Source organism: Erinaceus europaeus, chromosome 14 (assembly GCF_950295315.1).
Source record: "Erinaceus europaeus chromosome 14, mEriEur2.1, whole genome shotgun sequence".
Classification (NCBI taxonomy): domain Eukaryota; kingdom Metazoa; phylum Chordata; class Mammalia; order Eulipotyphla; family Erinaceidae; genus Erinaceus; species Erinaceus europaeus.
This window is the reverse complement of record NC_080175.1, coordinates 55757590-55772151: the sequence shown is the minus strand read 5'-3', so window position 1 is coordinate 55772151 and position 14562 is coordinate 55757590. Positions and strand designations below refer to the sequence as shown.

At 44.2% G+C, this 14562-nt stretch overlaps 2 protein-coding genes and 1 long non-coding RNA gene across 9 annotated transcripts in view; 2 read left to right on the top strand and 1 right to left on the bottom strand.

Moving 5' to 3' along the window:
* Positions 1–2746, bottom strand: part of SERPINI1 (serpin family I member 1) — a 118205-nt gene extending 115459 nt beyond the window's left edge. For 2 of the 3 annotated variants that reach the window (XM_007522954.3, XM_060171908.1), the window contains exon 1: positions 2516–2746. The gene's annotated coding sequence lies outside the window, so the exon portion shown is untranslated. Of the gene's footprint in view, positions 1–929; positions 1091–2515 lie in introns of all 3 variants that reach the window. The other variant, XM_060171909.1, reaches the window with a different exon arrangement.
* A 150-nt stretch (positions 2747–2896) lies between these two features.
* PDCD10 (programmed cell death 10) overlaps positions 2897–14562 on the top strand; it is a 53668-nt gene continuing 42002 nt past the window's right edge. For 2 of the 5 annotated variants that reach the window (XM_016188084.2, XM_007522955.3), the window contains exon 1: positions 3233–3378. The gene's annotated coding sequence lies outside the window, so the exon portion shown is untranslated. Of the gene's footprint in view, positions 3027–3232; positions 3379–10832; positions 10910–14562 lie in introns of those variants that run through there. The other 3 variants (XM_060171913.1, XM_060171910.1, XM_060171911.1) reach the window with 3 other exon arrangements.
* LOC132532666 (uncharacterized) lies at positions 11112–12157 on the top strand. The gene is made up of 2 exons (XR_009544570.1): positions 11112–11195; positions 11244–12157. It is a non-coding gene; the product is annotated as an uncharacterized LOC132532666 (long non-coding RNA).

The following is a 14562-nucleotide window of genomic DNA, read 5'->3' as shown; positions in this document are numbered from 1 at the left end:
AAGCCCCAGAGTTTAATGTCTCATCTTTCATTCAAGGGAGAAAGTCTGCAATTTGTTGGTTTTTCTTTCTCATCCCACAATACAGTGACAGCCTTCTAAAGCTAATAAAAATCAAGAGCGGAATAAATATGCGCTTAGCACAGGGAAATAAAATTATAAACTGTCTCATAATGAGCCTTCTCAACACCTATAATATACGATCAAGAAGTCATCATATTAGCTGAGATTCAATGTGAAACGTTAATTGAAAAATATGTCCAGAGTTCAAGGTAGCAAATTGCCAAGTACGATATATTGCTACTAACTCTTTCCTTTATAAGAACATGATTTACTTCCACCCAAATGATACAGAAATTCAAGTATCAATCTCCTATTGCTACAACAAAAAAGGATCATATTCTGAAAAGTGTTTTAACTCAATGTTTTAATGCCATGGACTCATTTGTTCTCTGGAAGGGTTGATGCTTTATGGTACCTCAGAGCAAATGACCTATATATAGTTGAGATTTAAAGAAATGCATCTAAATTTCAACTGTTTTGATATTCATTTTCTATCCACTTGCTCGATCCTTATCCAATCCACAGACTCTTTCCAAAAGCTCTATTAGTAAAGGCTTTGGAAGGACTTCATTGCTATTGTTATTGTTAATTGTGATTATCACATGTGGAGAAATAAGCCACTGGTATGAAATGTTCAAATTCACAAAATGAATCAGTGGCAGAGCCTGAGATAGATGCTGAAAACTGATTCAGGGCAATCCATTTAATCACAAACAACAATGGCCAACACAATCTTTTCCAAGTAGTACGACACTCTTGTACCTATATTCCCCCTAAGATTATTTTCACAGGGTCATATCATCTAAGTGGATTAATATTCCACCCTGATGGTGATGTAGCTAAGATAAAAAAAAAAATCAGATCCCTACCTTGGCTAAGTTTAGTGGCTTCTGTTGTCATTTCGTTCTGCTCAGCTCTTTCCTGCTATGAATACTTCATCTCATCTGTTTGGGGGAATCATAACAAAGCAGCTGTTTTTCTAAGATCTGTCCATCTATATTTATATATTTCTGGTGTGTGGGAGGGGATGCTGGAGGGGAGAAAACACACACATCACATAACTGTATCAGTAGGATTGTACTCTTACGATAGGAGATAGTTTTTCCAGTTATTTTTTAAAAATATTTTTGTGGGCATAACAGAAATAAAATGCCTCCATCATAAGTGGAAAGCAACAAAGAAACAAGAAAGTCAAATGTTTTATTTTACTGACCCATACTAACAAAAAAAAAAAAAAGAAAGGAAGGAAGAAAGGAAGGAAGGAAGGAAGGAAGGAAGGAAGGAAGGAAGGAAGGAAAGACTAAGTAGTATTTATACAGACCTGAACTGTCAGTGAAAGCATTTGGCTGCAAAACCATAAGCTGTGGGGGGGGGGGGATCTAAACGGGAAAGGAAAACCAACTACGCAAATAGCTTTCCGCAGGCTTTTACAAAAGGACAAGACTAATTCCAAGGCAGGTGAGATGTGCATCTTTACCTGATATCAAAAGCCTATTTTTATCCCTAGATTCATCTTTAATCAAATTCCAAGAACACACACAGCAGTGAGAATAAACTGTAATTTTATGACACTGTTATGTGTGCTTTTTTACATCTGAACTTATAATTGCACATCCTATGAGTTATCATTTAGCACGTCCTCTCTAAAAAGAGAAAAAATCCTCCACACAGCTTTCCTTCCACTTTTTTTTTTTTAATGTACAAGTATTAGCGGACACAAGTAGGAGAACAAGAGCAGCAATGAAGCACACAACATAGGTCCTTACTGTAGGTTGAGTCCATGTCTTTGTTTCAACATTCTATAGTCGCTGGAAGGAAAACAAATTACCCATCTATCAAAACACATTTTTATATTCTTGCCAGCAAAACTTGCGCTTCTGATAGATGCAGTCACCTTCATAATCCCTGTCTGCATTTGTTTCTTGCATATGGATCTCTCTTCTAATTCTATCAATCTAAGGCACAACCACTTTTTTTTCAGAAAGAAAAACAAAAATAAAAATAGGTCGGAGGCAGGGACAACGGGATCAAATAACGACAAAAGTCAACACTAAAGAAGGAAGAAATGCAAAGTTATTTTTTTCCAGGGAGGGGAGGGAGTTCTGGAGTCATTCCTTATTGATGGCAACATTTTGGTCCTTCTGTCAGCTACACAGACATCACCCAGTTTGTCCCCAATGAGCAGGGGTCCCCTGGCTTTTCATAGTTCCTATCAGTTTTCATAGTACAACTCGAACCTTAACCACCAACCACGCCCTTCGTATACCTGAGTCCAGCCACCATTTGCATTTATCCCCTCTACCCCCCCCCCCCCCCCCGTCCTTTAAGTCTTGGAATGTTCTTCTATCACCGAAAAAGGGTCTGCACCGCCGGTCCCCTTCCCCAACAGGAGACTGTCCAGCGTGTCTGGGTACCCCAGCCCGCAGACTGCATTTCCCGGGGGCGACCGACTTACCTCTGGGCACCTGCAGCGCCCGCGGGACGCGGGGTGCGAGGTGCGGGATGCAAGGTGCAAGGTGCAGGCTCCCACGCCGGAGACCGCCCGCCCGCCAGCTCCTCTCTCCAGGGAAAGTCCTGAGCAAGCTGCGCCCTCCGCAGCTCCGGGCCCCAGGCCCCGCCTCCGGGGGCGGCCCCAGCGGCCAGGCTCCTCCCCACTCCTCGAGCTTCCCGGGAGCCGCTGCCGCCTCCAATCCTTGCCGGGACCCCGTGCACTTGGAGCCGCCGCCGAGCAGCAAGCCTGAGCACCGTAGGAGGAGCCCCGGCTCGGCCAGACTTCCTGGCCTGGGATGACTACTGGCCGCCCGGTGAGCTTGCGGCTCTGCCGACCTGCCTGCTGCCCCGCTCAGCGCCCCGGCTCCAGGGCGACTTTCCCGGGGTGTTTGACCCGCTGGCGCCCAGCCCAGCTCTTCCGCGCCCGCCGCCGCGCGGAGCTCCCCCAGGACCGCCCTGCACGCTGATTGGCGCAGGTGAGAGCGCACCCCACCCTTCCTCTTCTCTCTTGCACGCTCTCTCAGCTGCTCACCTCCACCCTCAAAGGCAGGGAGCTCTGCTCCCATTGGCTGCCGGAGTCCCCACCTATCGCCTTAGGTTCCACCACACGGTTTGCTGGGAAATGTAGTCTCTTCTTGCACCGGAATGGCCGCCCGGGTCAGCTAGTGGGACTACGAATCCCCATAGGCCCTTGCGCGACTCAGGCAGGGCAGGATTCCGGAAAACGCTTGGTTCCTCTCGGGTCCTTCCGGCGTCGCCGGAGTGAATTGATCCGGGAGTTGGAGAGAGCTCCAAAGGTGGCTAGTGAAGTCTGCGGTTTAGTTGCCGGTAAGGCGTGTCCGTCCCGGCCCGGCCCCCGTCGGGCCTCGCCGAATGGAGGGAGTCTGGGGACTCCCCGGGACCGGGGCTCGAGCGCCGGGCTGGGTACTCACGGCGGCGCGGACGCGTCTGGGGACGGGGCCCTCGGGGCGGCGCGCGGCGGTTTGTAAAAGCCGCGGCCGGGCCCCGCCGCCAGGAAGTGTCGGCGGCCGCGGCGGGGGGGGGGGGGGGGGAGGGGCGCGGGGGGCGGATGTGCCGGGCGGGGGCGCCGAGGTGCGGCTCGGCCGGGAGGGGCGCGCTGCTACCCGGCTGAGGCAGGGGGAGCGGCAGGGAGCGGCTCCAGGTGACCCCGCCTGACCTCGGGGGACGGGAGCACCCCGCCTGCCCTTTGGGGGCAGGAGCACGTTGGAAGGGGAGTTAGGTGCTGAGGGAAAGACCCCCCAGCCTCCAGGGGTCCCCTGCAGCTGCACCCCAGGCAGGTGACCCCGGGACGAGTCTCCCTCTCCCTGTCCTCCCCGGGCAGGTCCAGGGGATGCTGCTGAGCAGACCCAGGGGCAAATGACACAGCCAAGGTCACACAGTTGGGGGGGGGGGGGCAGGCATCTCCTCATTGGAAATCTACGGGGTCAGGGAGGCCTGGAGAGTTTGGTGGATGAAGGTGGAAGAAGTTGCAGAGTAATGCAGTTTATTTTTCTTTTTCTAATATTTATTCCCTTTTGTTGCCCTTGTTGTTTTATTATCGTAGTTATGATTGATGCTGTTGGATAGGACAGAGACAAATGGAGAGAGATGGGGAAGACAGAGAGGGGGAGAGAAAGACAGACACCTGCAGACCTGCGTCACCGCCTGTGAATTGACTCCCCTGCAGGTGGGGAGCAGGGGCTCCAACCGGGATCCTTCTGCTGGTCCTTGCGCTTTGTACCACCTGCGCTTAACCTGCTGCGCTATCGCCCGAGTCCCAGTTTATTTATTTTTCTAAGAAGGCACTAATGAAGTGTAGTTTATTATTATTATCATCATCATTATTTGTCCTTCTAACAGAACAGGGAAGACATTTCCCAATGAAAGGACGTGCTCCAACCACTGTTAAGAAGGTTGCAAGAATCAATTTCAACTTATATCTCGAACCCCCCCCCCCCCCCATTTATTTGGTCACTATTCAATGATAGGGTGTGGTGCCTTAAGGGTACATACCAGGTGGGGGAGATTGCATAGTTGTTATGCAAAAGACTTTGATCCCTGAGGCCCTGAAGATGGCAAGTTTCAATCTCCAACACCACTATAAGCCAGAACTGAGCAGTGCTCTGGTTAATAGTAATAATAACGATAATTAATAATCATGGTAAAAACAAAACAGAGGGTATGGGTCTAAAGAGAATGTCAGTTAAACAATACAATTTTTTTTAGAGTTAAACTATTCGTTTCCCCTCCTGCCTGACCACTGTTACTACTCTCATCTCGTAAATCTGGAAGCCTTGGAGTTGGGATTTTTCACTATCCTTACTTTCTTTATTTTTTCTTTTCAAGTCACAACAGCAAGATAATTTAGTGTGCTTATTACTATATTGATAAGATATGTCTCGTTCTTGGAGGTAGCAGACATTTTTGTTTATTTTTCTTTTTACCTTTTCCCTTTGTTGATGTGTGTGTGTGTGTGTGTAACTTGCATCAAGCTCTTGTATATTGTTCTGTTTTTCTTAGCATTACGTATAATCTCAATTCATCCATATTTCCCCTTAAAGGATGGAAATGTGGACATTATTTTATATTGAGTGTTATCAAGTCACTGCAACACCATCCATGGATTCCCCCCCACATACATACATACATATACACACACACATATGCACCATGGTGTTCATATGTGGTGTCTGGGCTGGAAGCCAGCACACACTCGACTGAGCTGTCTTCTGGCCCTAGGAATTACTAATATTCACAACAGTGAAGTTGACTGTCAGACTTACTGCATTCCCCTGTGATTGAGGCTAAGAGGGTGTAGGAGGTGTCTCTCTAAAGTAGAAGAGTGGTCTTTTAATACAGAATGAAGTCAAGTTGGGAATAATGTAGCAGCATGGTAAATGTAGCACACGGGCAAGGAAGAACAGCTAAACCAATAGAAAATTAGGTTGGGATAACTGGCTTTCTATATTGCATGGGTGCAGTCCTCCAAGTAGACCATAAACTGAGCATGGGTATGATGTGTAACAAGTGTTAATGTCCTTTCTAGATGGCAACATAGGCATTTACTGTGAGTTATAGGAAGTGTAGAAGGAGTGTTAAGTTCTGACACACAAACTAAAAGGAAAATTTGGCAGTAAGTCCATGTGATACCCTTGCTCAGTATGTGTTCATTTCTGCCCTCGATTCAATTCTGTTGCTAACTAACTTCTTTCGGGCCTTTTGAATTTTGGCACATTGGTTAATGCAGGGTTCTCATAGTGATGTGTGCAGTTGTATTTTTATTGTGCTATTCAGCACACCAGCATCCCCATTGGTTCTCACTTTGGGTATTGTGGGAGCCTCCTGATGGCTTTTGGACAACATCTCTTGTCGTAGTTTAGAGTGTTTGCCATCCACATAGGCATCCCTTTTCCAAGCCATACAGTCTACTCAAACAGGACTATGTATTGTAATATTTTTTGTAGGTGAAATAAGCAGGCACCTATGTACACAGAGAATGATGAACTTCAGATCAGTAAGGTGCAGGGTTGTGTTGCTAGGAACTGATGGGCCAGAGAACTACCTAAGCTTCCGACTGCAGCCCTTCCATAAAGACTTAAAATGACTTAGATAGTAAATGTTGTGACCTTTTACTTTTGTAATGTTACTTTTTTTCCCCCCTTGCCCAGTTCATTTTCTTAGCTGCCAGCCTTTTTGTTTTCTTTCTTTTTTTGGTAATCACTGGAACTTCACCACTCCAGGCTGACCTAAGATCCAAAGAGAGAGACAGAGACACCACAGAACCAAAGCCCCCCTCAGCACCATGGGGTCCAGACTTAACCCCTTGTCATGCCCGTAACAGAGCACGTGCACTAGGCCAGGGAGATCTGTTGCTGACCCAGTTCCAGCCTCAGCCTCAGCCTCAGCCTCAGCCTCAGCCTCAGCCTCAGCCTCAGCCTCAGCCTTTCTGAGACGCGGTGCATCAGTTAGTTACTACAGGCTTGGGTCCCCTCCTGACTTTGGTACTTGTGTGTTTCCTTGCCTTGACTCTTCCACCACCCCTTTCAAAGTCAGGCTCCTACCTACTCAGTCTTCACCTCTGACTTAAGTGCCATTCTCAGCTAGCGATGGGGTGGGTGACAAAGAAACTTCATGCCTGAGGCTCCAAGGTCCTAGGTTCCATCCCCAGCACCCCCATAAGCCAGAGCTGAGCAGTGCTCTGGTCTCTCTCTCTCTCTCTGGCTCTTCCTTACTTAGTGTCTTTCTCTCTCTAACCATAAATAAGTAAATAAATAAAATATTAACAAAATAAATAAGGCAGGGGGTAGGTGGCTTAAAAGTTATGCAAAGAGACTTACATACTTGAGGCTTCAAAATCCCAGGTTCAGTCCTCCTGCACCACCATATGCCAGAGCTGAGCAGTGCTCTGGTTAAAAACGAAGAAAACAGAAATAAACATTGTTCTTGGGCTGGGCCAAGAAGATAGTACAGTGGTTTATGCAACTCGTTTCAGAGGAACTAGCCCAGGTTCAATCCCTGGCGCCACTATAAGCCAGAGTTGAGCAGTGTCTTGTCTAGTTTAAAAAAAAGGATGAGGGAACAAAGCTTGGGGCTCAGCCACTAGAGCCTCCATTTCTCCCATGCCTGAGGACCCTAGTTCGAGCCCCACCAGCACCTGGGAACACAGGCACGGTGAGCAAAGTCACTCTTACGGGAACATTTCTTGCCATCCTCAGACCCCCTCCAGCCCACTATGTTCCCCTGTGTAATTATAGCAATAGGAGCATATTATTCCGGTGTTTCTTTGATAAATGTCTTCTCCCTTGGTAAACTTAAAACTATCCAAATAGCGCCCTCTCTTTGTCTCTCTCTCTCTCTCTTTTTTTTTTAAATTAGGGTCCTGCTCAGCTCTGGCTTGTGGTGCTGGAGATTGAACCATGGACCTTAGAGCCTCAGGCATGGAAGCTTTTGCATCACCACTGGGCTGTCTCCCTAGCCCTCTCCTGTCTTAGCTCATTCCTTCCTGTGTCTGTCACAGACTTAGTGACTTGAGTAAAATACTGGCTGAATGAATGAAGGTATGATTAAATGAGTGGGTGCATTCATCAAAAGTGCCTCTGACACTCTGTGAAGGTCAAAATGGCAAAATAAGCCAGTGACATGCTGCTTGGGCCAGCAGGATTGCTCAGTGGGTAGGTAGCCCACCTGCCTCGCTGTGTGTGACTCAAGTTTGAGGCCTCAGCTCACACCCCAGTCCTTCCTATCTGTCTTGAGTGAGCAAGTTGCCTGAAGCAGTGAAGCCAAGCACCTGTGCAGCCTGGGAGTTCCTAAAAAAATTTAAATGAATAAATGAATGAAAGCACATACTTCTTATCTTTAGATAGAAGGCAGTTTCTGATAGTTTAATATAAATTACAGAAAGATCATGTTCTTCCAGGGGCCTGGCAATGATGCACTCAGTTAAACATACACATTACAGTGTGCAAGGACCCAAGTTCAAGTCCCAGGGCCCCACCTGCTTTCAGGGAGAAAGCTTCATGAGTGGGGAAGCAGGCCTGCAGGTGTCTCTCTCCATCTCTCAGTCTCTCCCTTCTCAGTTTCTCTCTGTCTCTACCCAGTAAATGAAATATTGAAATAAACCATTAAAGAAGAGAATATTACAAAGGAAAGATTAAAACCAGTATAGTTTTTGATATGGAAATGACAGAAGTCATTCTGTATTTTATTAAAATTCCTATGTAATAGAGTAACTTGGAAACTTGACCACTATTCTGTTTTATTTTTTCTTTTGTCAAGTAGCCATTATTACAACAAAATGCAGACATGAAAAGGCTAGCATTTAGTGGACTTTTTTTTTTTTAAGGTAGAGGCAGAAAGGCAGAGAGAGGAGAAGGGAGAGAGAGAGAGAGAGAGAGAGAGATTCACAGCACCAGAGCTTCCTTCAGTGAGGGCTGGGCTCAAACCTGGGTCCTGTACATGCAGAAGCAGTGTACTACCCAAGTGAGCGATTTCACTGCCTGGATTTTTTTCTTACTGTTGTTTAGTTTTGTCCTCATTTATTTTACTAACACAGTATCATAGTTGAAGCCATCAGGGCTCACAGAAATTGTATTAAATTGGTAAAGTTTATGGAAAATAGATTTTGGAGTCAAGGTTTAAATCTGAATCAGTCTTCAAAATCCTTGCTTCTCTCTCTGTCTCTGTGTGTGTGCGTGTGTGTGTGTGTGTGTGTTGTTTTGTTTTCCTCCCACCAGGGTTAATGCTGGGATCTGTGCCTGCATGAGGAATCCACCACTTCTGGTGATTTTTTTTTTCTTTTTTTTTTTTTTTTGATAGAGACAGAAACTGAGAAAGGGAAGAGGGAAAAAAGAGACACCTGCAGCACTACTCCATTTGGGAAGCTTGTCCCCTGCAGGTGGGGCGATTTGAACCTGGGCTCTTCTGCATGGTAATGTGGGTGCTCTACTAGGTGCTCAGCTGCCTAGCTACTAGTTTTTGTTTGTTTGTTTTTGTTTTTGACCATGGCATTTTCCTTTTGATTTTATCTTTACTATCACCTGTTTTAGACAAAGTGCCTTTGTAAAATTGAGTCATGCTTATTTCAAAGGAGCTTATAGTTTGGACAGTTTGAAAGCTTTTAGGTTCTACCAATAGGTCTTAGGTACTATTTTATTATATATTTTAAACCTAGATGCTTTTGATAGTAAAACGATTATTATCTTACAAACATGCAGACTGGGTTTCAGAGGTAAGGTGGGTTAATTTTTGGTCCTAAAGCAAAATCCTTTTCTAGTACTGTAGTATGAACTTCGTAATAGTGATGACGAGTATGTTTAACATTCCTGTCAGCCTTCCATGCCTCCCCTAGCTTCCCAGTTTATTTTCCCACAAGATGTAATCAAAAAGTAATTTCTTATATTTGACTTGATCTGCTAATGCATTCTATTTCTACTAAATGCCAGTCTTTGGTAACTCAAAAACTCAGGCTTTAACAAGTCAGTCCTGATGTTATATGACTCTTGACTCTGGGAAAAATATTTTCCTTTTTTTAATATTTTATTTATATATTTATTGCATGGAGGGAGAAATTGAGAGGGAAGGGGAGTAACAGAGAGAGAGAGAGAGCGCAAGACAGAGGGATGCCTGCAACACTGCTTCACCACTTGTAAAGCTTCCTCCTGCAGGTGGGAACCAGGGGGTTTGAACCCGAGTCCTTGTGTATTATGTCTGTATATCTGCTCTATCAAGTATGTTCCGCCTGGCCCTGGAAGGTTTTTTTTTTTTTTCCTTTTCTTTCTTTTTTCTTTTTTCACCTGCTATAACCAATATGTGGGCCATGAAACTGAAGCAGCAGGGCCTGAGAAGGAATTCACCCCATAAAGTGTGCACCTTACCATGTGCAAGCCCTGGGAACACCTGCAACGGGGAAGCTTCAGGAGCAGGGGTTCGGTGCTGCAGTGTCTCTCCTCTGTCTCTTCCTCTCGACTTCTCTTTGTCTCTCCTCCTATTGTCTAAAAACAAGTAAAGGAGTGCTGCTTTTCTCCTGTGGCTTATTAAGGTTATTGTGACAGGTAATGTTTCTCAGAATTGTAAGCTAGTTCTTAAGTCTGTGATTTTTTTTTTTTTTCCCCCTCCATAATACAAACTGAAAGTGGTCAAGACATTAGTATGGTTGAGTGTATATAGTTTTGTATCTGGAATACTCTAGAGGCTGCAGCCTTCCAGAGACTTGAGCTTTAGGAACACAAATACATATGTACCATGTAAAACACGAAGGTGCATTTAGTGCTATAATTATAAATGATTTATTTACAGAAAGGTGACAGTTGCTGGTGGTAAAATTAGGTGAAGAGTTCTCTTTTATCTGTAAAGTTAACTACATCTTGGATTTAGTATGATATAAATTACAGGTTTAGACTTTTTTTTTTCTTTTCTGATCTTGTTTTTCAACTTCTGCCTGAGAGTGAGATCATTAGACATTTTTTTTTACTTATTGTGTATTCATTTATTGTATAGAGACAGAAACTAAGTGCAAAGGGGGTGGTAGGGAGAGAGAAAGAGAGACACCTGTAGCACTGCTTCACTGCACATGAAGCTTTCTCCCTGCAGGTGGGGACCAGGGTCCTTGTGCATTGTACCATGTGTGCTCAACCAGGCGTGCCACCACTCTGCCCCTTCAATTACAGTTTTATTTTCAAGGTCATCCTTATATTTTTGGTGTGAGTAGTCACACAAAAGTGACTTGAATGTATTCAGTCTCACTCTTGCACAATTCTGTGTAACCAAGCATTACTTTGGTTTAGAAAAAAATAAGAAGAAAGGAAAAGGATTTTACCAGCATGGCTGTAAATTACTGTGTAACAGCAGTGGACCATACACAGTAAGTAGTAACCAGTATTGTTTACTCCAAAGTGGGTCCCTGTAGGGTACTAGTGTTTGGGTTTCTTTGTCGAATATTTAATGAGTATATGTTATTGATGAAATTGCTTTAAGTCTTATTTGGAATCACCTAGGATATAATATGATTGCCTGTGAATTACTGTCATTACTAAGTAGCTCACCATTTTACATGACAAACCTGCCCACCCCCTCAGCAGCACTCTCAGCTCTGGTTTATAGAGGTGTCTAGAATTGAACTGGGAACCTTGGAGCCTCAGGAATGAAAAGTCTTTTGCAGAACCATTATGCTAACTTCCTTGGCCTAGTGCTACTAGATCTTATATAACCCTTGCAGTAGTTTATGGTAATGATCATGCTGTAGCACGCGCAGATTTAAGGATGTACTGCATGTCACCCGATGATAATGCAGGATTGAATCCAAGATTCCTGGTTTAGGGGACTCTAAAAAGGCTCTTAGTAGTAGCAGTCCATGGGAGGGTAGTTCGATACAGTTACAGAGAAGTCCTATCTGAAATGGAAAAGTCAGAGTGGTAGGCAAAACTTACCGCTCTTCAAATTTATTTAAAAAAGAAAATATTTTGGGACTGGGCAATGGCCCATGTGGTAAGAGTGTACATATTACCATGTGCAAGGACCTGGAGTTCAGGCTTCAGCCCCTGAGCAGAGGAGCAGTACTGCAGGAGCCTCGTTCGCTCACTGTTAGGAGGAGGAGGAAGATATGGCGCTGCTAGTGAGGGAGTGTCATCCAAGCACCAAGGCCCCAGGCAGCAACTCTGTTGGCAAAAAGTAAATATCTCACTTAATACTATTTTCACAGATTAAAATATTAAAAAGAAATCAAAAGTAAAGTGTACTCTAAAAATCCGTTTTTATAAATAAATATTTTTTAAAAGAATGTACATGAAATGTTAGCTTAAACTTCTAGTCATAAAATAAGCATCTTCCAAATTTACACTTAAAAAAAAATCCCTTAAGAAGTTGCCACTTTAGTGAGTAACAGTACACAGCCCATACTTCCTCTTAGTGTTGAAATAGATTTGCCTTTCGATCAAATGCTAGATGAAGTGTTTGATCCATTCTTCAGAGACCATGTGGGAAAAGAAGTGTGTATATACACCTGGTTGAGTGCACATGTTGCAGTGCAGCAGGTGTCTCTCTGTTCTTCTCTATCTCCCCCTTCCCTCTCGATTTCTGGCTGTCTCTATCCAATAAATAAATACAAATCTTTTTAAAAAGTGTATATATGACAGTATAAGAGTCAGCATGGAGAGATACTTAGAAGCATTCTGGTTCTTAAACAGCTGGTGTGGGGGGGGAGGGGGGGGGTAGCAAGAGTGCTTCCCTCATTCTTTGGTTTGTGTGCATGGAATGGATTTATGATCACTTATTCAAAAAATGACAGGAAGTTTGTCCGTTTGTTGAGGATGAGTGTCCATGTAATAAGAAGAGGTGCAGGTTTATTCCTTGGAGTTCTGCAGAGTGGTGTGTTGTCTGTCTCCACTGTGACACTGCACACCTTCAAGGGTATGGCCTTTATCTGACTTGTCACCATCATGCCACCAAGTAATAAACTGCTGGCTCAGAATTACTGCTCAGTGCGCTGCATTGGGTCCTGGGGATTAGAGAAGCAAATGTTTCTTTTCATGAGGACATTTGTGACTTAGTGAACAGAAGACATGCAGCCTTTTTAATGCATTAAGTACTTTCACGGAGGAAAATTTGGGGTCACAGATGATGGGGGGTACAGGTAATTGTTTCTCTAACTTATGAATTGGTTCAGTGCTGAGGATGCCTTTCTGATTTATTTAACCATCCTTTGTTCAGGATGAATTGGAAGCTTTATGGCAGTTGGAGTTAAAGAATGACAAAATCCTAAAGTGTCACACTCCTCAGTCTTCCTAAACATATATAAGGCGGCGACCACAAAAGGCCTTTAGTAAATGAATCAGATCCGACCTCTAGGCTATAACTGTTTTCTATACTGGGCTGAGGCTAGACTTTAATTGGATTTCAAGGGGCTTTGAATAATGCTAATCTCCAGTTCAGAAAACACAGCTTTTGGGGAAGCCTTTGTCTAGAGTATGGTTAGTATCATGGTGATAATTGTCTAAACCCAGGACATTTCAAATTCTGTCCTATCACAATTGTGGTGTGCTTTCTTCTTGTAAGTGGAATGGCCAATTTTGTGAATGATGGTTACAAAGGAACTGTGTAGACAACATAAGCAAATAGTCATCCTTATATTTTTGGTGTACCCCCATTTCTTCTTTTTGGCCAAATGAAGATGTCTTTCAGATCCTCTAGGAACTAGAGGAACAGTAAATGACTTCATCAGTATGGGACCTTGGCCAGAGCGAGGGGTGGGGGGAGAGGGAGATGGGAGGGAGGGAATAATATGTGAAAGAAAATAGCCACCCAGAGCAGTGGATTTGTAGTGCCAGCACTGAGCCCCAGCAGTAACCATGGAGGGAGGGAGGGAGGGAGGGAGGGAGGGAGGGAGGGAGGGAGGGAGGGAGGGAGGGAGGGATTGTTTATCTGGACACATGCTTTGCTGTCTGCAGCCCAGGTTCAAACCACAGAACCACATGGGAGTGCCATGGAGAGACCATTATTTTTACTTCTCTCTCTGTCCCTACCTGAACAAAAAAGTTTACTCTGGAAACAATAAAAAATAAACACACACATGACATATATATATATATATATATATATATATATATATATATATATATATGCATATGGCGCATATATATACCTTATCCCCTTTTGTGAAGCAGCCAGGGAGCAAGTTCTTTGAGACTAATAGAAATTTTAGCACTATGTGAATGCCTTTTGGTATGGAGTTTTGATGAAAAGTTAAATAAGCAAGGCCAGGCAGTGGCACACCTGGTTAAGTGCACACATTACAGTGTGCAAGACCCAGGTTCAAGGTCCTTACCTGCAGGGTGAAAGGTTCATGAGCAGTGAAGCAGGGCTGCGGGTGTCTCTCTATCTCCCCCTCCCTTCTCAGTTTCTTTCTGTCTCTAATAAGAAAGAGGGAAAGAGCAAAATAAGCTAACGGAAAGACATAATGCATACTTTCCATGGCCTTTGACAGCTTTGTTGAGTTGTTGGATAGTAGGGGTTTAAGATGATGTGTCACAGAGCTTTGTAGACCTGAGCCAGCTCTCCTTAAATTGTTACTTGTAAGCACAGAGAACACAGCTGCAGTATGAGGGCATAAGTTTTATAACATTTCTAAGGGATTTTTTTTTGGGGGGGGACTTTACCATTACATTGGAGAAACTATAATGAGATTACAAATACTAATAAAAAGAAAAAATGTATCTCAAAGCTTAAACTACTCTCTGGCTTATGGTCCTGTGTTGGGGCAGGGGGGGAGGCAGTTGAACCTGGGACTTTTGAAGCCTCGGGCATGAGAGTCTCTTCACATAACCATTAATGGCTATCTATCCCTGGCCTTCACATTGTTTATTTTTCCAGACCAGGACTTAATTTAAAAAAAAAAAAAAAAGAATTAGACATTGGAATAGGAGAAAATAATTCTGGGTTGTCACAGGTCTCAATTGAGGATGGAGAAATGTCTTAGAAGCCAGTGGCTGTTCCTTCTGTTTCTGTTTCACATCAGTTAAT